The sequence below is a fragment of the Chrysochloris asiatica genome, unplaced genomic scaffold, assembly GCF_000296735.1.
Source record: "Chrysochloris asiatica unplaced genomic scaffold, ChrAsi1.0 scaffold00006, whole genome shotgun sequence".
Lineage (NCBI taxonomy): Eukaryota > Metazoa > Chordata > Mammalia > Afrosoricida > Chrysochloridae > Chrysochloris > Chrysochloris asiatica.
Genome location: NW_006408524.1, coordinates 40524919 through 40534131, shown reverse-complemented (window position 1 = coordinate 40534131; position 9213 = coordinate 40524919).

Genomic DNA, 9213 nt, shown 5'->3' with positions numbered 1-9213 from the left:
TGCTGATGGGGCAAAACTCAAAATGAAGAGAAACAGCTGTAAACATCCACTGAAAATCAGAACATGGAATATACAAAGTATGAATCTGGGAAAATTGGAAGTTGTCAAAAATGAAATGGAATGCAGCAACATCGATATCTTAGACATTAGTGAGCTGAAATGAACTAGTATTGGCCATTTTGAATCTGATGACCACATGGTTTACTATGCAGAGAATGACAAATTGAAGAGGAAAGGTGTTGCATGCATCATCAAAAAGGACATATCCAGATCAGTCATGAGGTACAACACTGTCTGTGATAGGGTAATATCCATGTGCCTATAGGGAAGCCCAGTTAATACCACTATTATTCAAATTTATGCACGAATCACTAAAGCCAATGAGGATGAAATAGAAGAATTCTACCAAACTCTTCAATCTGAAATTGATCAAACATGCAATCAAGATCTACTGATCATTGCTATTGATTGCAATGCAAAGGGTCAGAGCAAGGAGGAAGGATCAGTAGTTGTAAAATACAGCCTTGGTGATAGAAATGATGCTTAAAAATGCATGATAGAATTCTACAAAATCAATGATTTTTTCATTTCAAATACCTTCTTTAGACAGCATAAGAGATGACTATACACATGGACCTCACAGATGGAATACATAGAAATCAAGTTGACTACATTTATGGAAAAAGTCGATGTAAAAGCTCCATATCATTAGTCAGAATAAGGAAAGGTGCTATAGGCTTTGAAAATAAAGCAAAGAGGAAAACATACACAAATAAAAATAAATTAATATAATTCTCAACAATATACCAGCCTTATTAAGTCCTGATAACATGAAGAGGACTTTCTTTTAACAATGTTTTGTATTACGTCATTCAATCTTCAGAACTATATGAGTTAGAAGCTAATAAATTACACTTAGAAAAACAATGAAAGCTGGCAATGTGTGATTGGAATCCAGTAAGTGTGGCAGAATCTGTTAGAAGTCCACCCCGTATCCATTTCTACTTTGTTGCCCTGGTAACAGACCTGCTTTTATTATAAATGAACATATGTTCACTTAAACAACTACATTCCCTGGGATTCCCTGCAACCATATTTGGCTAGTAAGATTTAAACAGATATTGAACAAATCATACATGAAATTTCCATTAGAGAAAACATCTAGCAAGTGTCCTCTTTACCTTTCCCACTCCCTCTACGCTTCTACTTGGATGCTATGTTCTTCTTCGCACAATCCACTTTCTCATATTATTTGCTCAGCATACAGATTGAATGCATAAGTAAAGGATACAACCCTGATGTACACCCCTCTTCATTTTAAACCATTCTGTATTTCCATGTTCCATTCAAATAACTGCTTCTTGGTCTATGTACAGGTTAAACATGAACACAAATAAGTGTTCTGGAACTCCCATTCTTTGCAATGTTATCCATCGTTTGCTATGATCCATAGTTGAATGTCTTTACATAGTCAATAAAACACAAATAATTATCTTTCTGGTATTTATTCTCTGCTTTCATCAATGATACCCTTATCACAAGTCCTCTTCTGAATCTGACTCTATTTCTGGCAGTTTCCTGTCAATTTACTGCTGAAATTGTTTTTAGTATTTTCAGCTATAAAACTTTACTTCCATGTGATATAAATGATATTGTTCAATTGTTTCTATATTCTTTTGGTTCCCCTTTCTCACAATGGGCAAAAAGATAGACCTCTGCCAATTGTTTGGTCAGGTAGCTGTCTTCCCAATTTCTTGGAATAGATGAGTGAACACATCTAGCACTGCATCAGTTTGTTGAAACATTTCCATTTGTATTCTATTGCCATCGTTCCTGGAGTCTTGTTTTACAACAATGCTTTCAGTGCAGCTTGGACTTCTTCCTTCAGTATCATCAGGTAATAAATCATATATTACCTGTTGAAATAGTTGAACATTGACCAATTCTTTTTTGGTAGAGTGACTGTGTTCCTTTAATCTTTTTCTGATGATTTCTGCTTCATTCAATACTTTGCCTGTACGATCCTTCAATATTGCAACTGATATTTGAATTTTTCTTCAGTTCTTTCAGATTGAGAAATGCTGAATGTTTTTCTAACTCCAGGTGTTTGCACATTTCAGTATAATAACTGACTTTCTCTTCTTGAGCTGCCTTTTGAAATGATCTGTAGAAAGCTTATACTTCATCATTTCTTCTGCTCACTTTAGCTTCACTAAATTTAAGAGCAAGTCTAAGAGTCTCTTCTGACATTCATTTTGATCTTTTTTTTCTTTCCTGACTTTTTAATGACCATTTACTTTCTTCATGGATGGTGTTCTTGATGTCATTCCACAACTGGTGTCCAGGCATTAGTGTCTAATGAGTCAAATCTACCCTTGAGATGGTCTCCAAATTCACGTGGGAAAAAGTCCAGTTTGTATTTTGACTCTCATGGGCTCAGGTTAATTTTCTTCAGCTTAAGCCTGAACTGGCATATGAGCAATTGATGATCTGTTCCAGTCAGCACTTGGCCTTATTTTGGCTGATGAAAACAAGCTTCTCAATTGTCTATACCACAGATGAAGTCAGTTTGATTCTCAGATATTCTATCTGGTACAGTTCATGTTTATGTTGTTTAAAATAGGTATTTGCAGTAAGTATGTCTCTTCCAATTGGTCTTGTAAAATTCTATCACGTGATTTCCAACATCATTTTTATCACCAAGGCCATGTTTTCCAACTACTGACCCTTCCTCCTTGCTTCCAACCTTTGCACTCCAATTACGTGTAATTATCAATGCAAAGTATATTGATTGCATGATTGATCAATATCAGACTGAAGAAGTGGGTGGTGGTGGTGGTGGTGGTGGTGGTAGTGTGCTGTGAAGTTGGTTGCAACTCATAACGACCCTGTATAGGTTTTCCAAGACTGTAAATCTTTATGGGAGCAGAAGCCTCATTTTTCTCCCGCTGAACAGCTGGGACTTTCAGACTACTGACCTTGAGGTTAGCAGCCTGACTTATAACAACTACGCTACCAAAGCTCCTTGAAGAAGTGGGTTGAAGTCTTCAATTTCATTATCATTAGCTTTAGTGGTGGAGTCCTGATGTGGCACTGCGAGTTAATGTGCTGGACTGCAAAGTCAGCTTGAACCAAAAGTCAGCAGTTCAAACTCACTAGCCACTCCTTGGAAACCCTATATAAGTGTCACTATGAGTTAGAACTGCCTCAACAGCACTTAACAACAATAAGGTTTAGTGATGAATGTGTAAATCTGAAGAACAGTGGCATTAACTGGCCTTCTTTGTAGACATAGGGATATTATCCAATCATAGACAGCATTGTACTTCGTGAAAGATCTTGCAATATTCTTTTTGGCAATGAATGTGACACTATTCCTCTTCACTTTTGTTGTTTCTAGTAGAGTAAACCTTATGATTGTCAGGTTCTAAATGACCAATACCAGTCCATTTAAGATCACTCAGGTTCTAAATTGCCAATACTAGTCCATTTAAGCTACTATTGACCAGCTGCTCTTCGGAAACCCTATAGCGGGTCACTGTGAGTCATAAATAACTCAATGGCACTTAACAACAACAACAACAATGCCTAGGTTATAGATCTTACTGCCTTCGGTTTTAGACCGGATTTTTCTAGAGAAGGAAAACATATACCAGTATATATAGGAAGAGAAGTTTATTATCAAGAAAATGGCTTACAACTGTAGAGTCTCAGGTCCCCAGAGGAAAAGAGAGAGAGTCTTTTCCACATGTCCATTATATTGGGAGCAGTCCACACCCCCAAGGAAGAATCCTTTCAATTGATTGGTTGTTCATAACCACTCATCATAGAGTTAACTATGCTTGCATTAGATTTTATCACCAAGGGAATAAGTACATCTTAACTGCTAATGCACGGGAATCCTGGCCAAGTCTTGTTGACACAGGACACTAACTAATATACTTTCCATTTAATTTTTGATGACTTCTAATTTTCTTAAATTCATACTTTATACATTCCATATTCTTTTTTTTTTTTTTGTGAATTGAGCAAGGTGTACAGAGCTGATCATCAGTTTTACATTAAAAACATCATACACTTTGCTTCATCTCAATGATTTTAATCCCCTCCATGTAACAACAGTAATCCCAACTCTACACTGTGGTTCTTACTTCCAAGATACCCCACTTCCCAACCCTTCTGAACTTTGTCATTAGGTAAATGTTGCCCTCTTGCTCTCAAATGGTTAATCGTGACATGGTGAGTATATAGCGCTGCAGGATAATGTTCTGGACTGCAAGGTCAGTTTGAACCTCAAGGTTGGTGTTTCAAACTCACCAGGTGCTCATTGGAAACCCTATAAAGTGTTGCTGTAAGTCAGCATCAACTCAATGGCACTTAACAACAGCATATCTTATTAGTGCTGTTTTCCTCCTAGAAAATTCTCTACAGCTTGGCTGAAAATTGAGCCATGAGGGTGAGTTCAGTTCCAGATGTAAAGTGTGGCCAAGAATCATAGTTTCTGGTTCCCCTAGTCTCTTTCTGAACAGTAAGACTAGTCTATTTTTATAATTTTGAGTTATATTTCAGATTTTGTACCATTCTATCCAGTACCTTCTCATATGACCCCTTTCAGAGCAGTTGGTAACAATAGCTGGACATCCAAGCATCAACAGATTTCTATCATTAATGGATACTTGTAGTATTTTCTTCTCATATTCAGTAAGTTCCCATACGCACATGAAGGTCCTGAAAGCTTTGCTCCATCCATGTCATCATGGTCAACTTTATTTTGAGGAGGCAGCTCTTCCCTAGTCATATTTTGAGCACCTTCCAACCTTGGGGTCTTTTCTTTCTGCACTATATCAGACAATGTTCTGCTGTTATTCATAAGGTTTTAAGTGACTAGCATTCATAAGTGGTTAAACTCTCCTTCTTTATTAGTCTGGAAGCTTTGTCAAAACCTGTCCATTGTGGGTGACGCTGATGCTATTTAAAATAGTTCAAATGACTCTTCCTACTAAATGACCTTTTATAGAAAAAGCTTGTGGATTATTACCCTAGACTGCCTACCTATAATCTAATCATTATTTGTTAACTAAAAACAAAATAAATTTTTTAAAAAACCACTTATTTTATTGAAGCAAATTTTTTCTTTCTAGACTTTATTTCTAGCAACTAATTACAGTTCTTCCTGAGTGATAAAACTGGAATCATAAAAGCATTAGGACTGACAACATTACTTATATATGATTATGACCCACAGTTCCTTGCAGTACAGTCTATTCTATTCATAACAACCTTATGTGACACAGTAGAACTATCCTAAGTCTGTAATATTTATAGAAACAAACAATCATATCATTATTCAACAGAGAGACTGTTGGGTTTGAACCACTGACTTTTGGATTAGCAGTCGAAAACTATAACAGATGTGCCACCAGGTTTCTTTTATAATAATAAAGACAATAGAAATAAATTATCCCCAAAAATATAAACATATACTTCCTAATGTGTACACAACAATAAAATAGTTCATTTGAAGGTATACAGTTGCCAAGCACTATCTGATTTTCTATCATAACATTCTTATAGTCACAGAAGTGATTTGCCTGTCCTATAGTTTTATATACCTTGCAGTCTTATTTTGGCACTGCAACTATAGCTGTACATAATATTTATGTACTCATTTACTTCTTTTATAACTTTATTCAATAAACTATTCTCAAGCAACAGGCTAGAATAAGCAGTAAAGATGCAAGGCGAGTCTAAGCCTTCTAGGCATTGTATCAAACCTTTTGGATGACCATTCATTCACTCATCCCCTCATTTAAGTAAAGAGATACATAAACAGATATTTGCAACACAGTATGGTAAGTGCTATGGGAATTCATGAAAGGGATATACCTAGACCTATAATACTGTATGAGAAATTATGGTTCCCAGAATTTTGTAATACTGAAAATGGAGTTTTTCAGAATAAATAAATCTGTATGGAGGAAGGCAAGAGTGAAGAAGACATGATGATTCCATGGGAATAGAGCAAAAGAATCCAATTTTGAGCAACAATTGTCACTTAAGGCAGGAAAAACCAGTAAGAAACCAGTTTTTGAAGGTATTTCAATGTTAAATAAAGATAGTTTACATGCTCTTAATGGAAGCAAGGAACAATGAAAGAACTGCAAAAAGACAAGGACATGATCATTTATGCTTTGGTAACTCTGTCAATATTGTCATTTAATTCCATTCGTTCTCATTTGGTTGTTGTAAGAGCTTCTTAATTTACCTCCTCAGCTGTCTTTTCTTTCCCTGACATGATCTACTTCCAAATCCCATTAGTGTTCATGAACAATCATGAGCCGATATGATTCTGGACCCTCCTCTGACAAATTAACAGCAACTGTGGAGCTGTAGGCTAATGCGCTGGACTGCAAAGTCATTTGAGCAAGGTCGGCAGTTCAAGCTCACAAGCCACGCCTTGGAAACCCTATACAGCACTATGGGTAGGAACTGACTCAACGACACTTAACAACAACAACAAGTCTAGTAGATTCATTCAAAATGTATTAAATGTTTTTGGTTTGATAGGTTGTCTTAGTTATTTAGGGTTGCTACAACAGAAATATCTCAAGTAGATGGCTTTAACAAAGATTCACTCTCTGATAGTTTAGTAAGCTAGAAGTCCAAATGCTAGGGGGAAGCATTTTTCTCTTGGTCAGCTTGGGTCAAAGGTGTTTGTCTCCTCTCAGTATCTGAGGTCCAGCCTGTCTTGGATATCTCCATGCATCATGGCATCATTCTTTCCTTGCATCGAGGAAAGTCACAGTGCAAGACCCTCAGGACCAAAGGATGGACTCCATGCCTAGCTCTTAAACCCCACCTTCTCTGTCATGCCATACTCATAGAAATCTTGTTTATATAGGATCAGGGTTGTAATGATCCTATATAAATTGGGCTGCTAACCTCAGAGTTAGCAGTTTGAAACTACCAGCTGTTCCGCAGGAGAAAGAGGAGGCTTTCTGCTCCAGTAAAGATTTACAGCCTTGGAAACCCTGTGCAGGGTTGCTATGAGTTGGAACCAATTCCACGGCACTTAACAACACCATGCCACTCTTAGGATAACAGTGGCTCTGTAGTTATATAAACACTTTACTGCAAACCTCACTGGTTCAAGCCCCCAACCAGTCCATCTTTGTGGGAGCAGATGAGACTTTCTGCTCTCACAAAGAATTTGCAGCCTTGGAAACTCTATGCAGAGTCGCTATCAGTCGGATCCAAGTCGACAGCACTTAACAACAACAACACTCTTCTAATTGGTTTATCACAACAGATCACATCATGGGGGATCAAAATATAACTACCAGTCCACTGAGAAACATGGTCCATCCAAGATAACACACATTTTGAAGGGACACTATTCAATATATGGTTCAGGTATTTAAAAATATATATATCATTGGGGTAGCACTGACTCATGGTGGTCACGTGTGTATTAGATTAGCACTGCTCCATAGGGTTTTCAATGACTGAGTTTTTCAAAGGCAGGTAGCACACACACACATTTTTCTTCGGAATTACTTCCGGGTACACTCAAATATAAGACCATTTAGTTAGTAGCTGAGCACATTTGTACCAGGGAAGGCCTCAAAGTCAACAATAAGAAATTCTAATTTAAAATGATTGCTTAGCTGACATCGTTCTAAACTTTACATAAATATTTTCTTCACAGCAAGTTCTAGCCTGCTCACTCAATTTCAAATTTCACACCCTTACCTGTCATGTCTTCGTAAGTATTTCATTTGTTTTTATCATAAAATATTTAACTTATTTGTATTATTTAATATTTTTCTATGAACAATTTGTGTACTGAAGAGACTCCAAAAAAAAAAGGACAAAACAACTAAAATTACTTAGGCCTTGACATTCGTCCAGTAAACCGCTTTATTAGATTTTACATTAATATCCTCTTACAGACTCTGACAAAAATATAAGCCTTACAAGGGTTTTTGCTTGTTTTCATTGATATATTCCCTGAGCTTATTAGAATACTTCTTAGCACATAATATGTGCTCAAAATATCTTTGTTAAATGAATCACTTCTTTCCTTTTAGTATAAAGTATAATGTTGGTAGAGAGTTAGAAGGAGCCCCTGCCTTTGATGAACAGAAAACAGTTTATAAAGAAGAAGGCAGGAACAGAAAACTCCTCAGGCTTTACTTTTCCTAGAATCATACATCTTTTCTTTAACTGAATAGTCACAAACAGTAGAAGTTATAAGAGGGGGAGCTTCAAAAATTAATGGAAAAATTGAAGTTTCTTTAAATTGCAATTTCCATTAATTTTAAAATCCTCAGTACTTACAGATACATTTTATTTTTAATCGTTGCAAAAACATGGTCTTATTCCAAATAGCATGTGAATAGTCTCTGGCTTTATGTTTAATATTAGGCTGCTAACCTCATAGTCAGCAGTTCAAAATTACCAGCTATTCTGCAGCAGAGAGACGAAGCTTTCTGCTCCCGTAAAGACTTACAGCCTCGGAAACCCTGTACAGGGTCGCTATGAGTCAGAATCGACTCCACAGCACATAACAACAACGACAACCTCCATATACGTTAACCTTATATTCCGACCCATAGCAACCCTGTATTGGGTTTCTGAAGCTTTAAAGTCTCATCTTTCTCCTGAGGAGCATCTGATTGACTCAAATTGTGTACCCTTGTTTTCTCACAAGTCTAGTAGTTCTAACTCCATTCATGTGACACTCACTTGTAGTCAGATAAGTAATGGTGGTGTGTCAAATATTTTAACAAACTGAACTGGCAAATCGTAAGTCGATTAAAAAAGAAAGGCTGTATGTGTGATGAGTTTTCCCCAAAAAAAAAAAAAAAAAAATATATATATACACAAATCTGCTGCACAAGGTCTTTTTAAAGTGTTGAAGAGGAAAGATGTCAGCTTGAGGACTAAGGTACACCTAACCCAAGCCATGGCATTTTCAATAACCTCATATGCATGTGAAAGTTGGACAGTGAATAAGGAAGACCATAGAAGAATTGATGCTTTTGAGTTATGGGGTTGGAGGAGAATATTGAAAGTGCCATGGGCTGCCAAAAGAACCAACAGATCCTTATTGGAAGAAGTGCAGCTAGAGTGATCCTTGGAGGCCAGGATGGCCAAACTTCGTCTCTCATACTTCGGACATATTGTCAGGAGGGACCAGTTGCTGGAGAA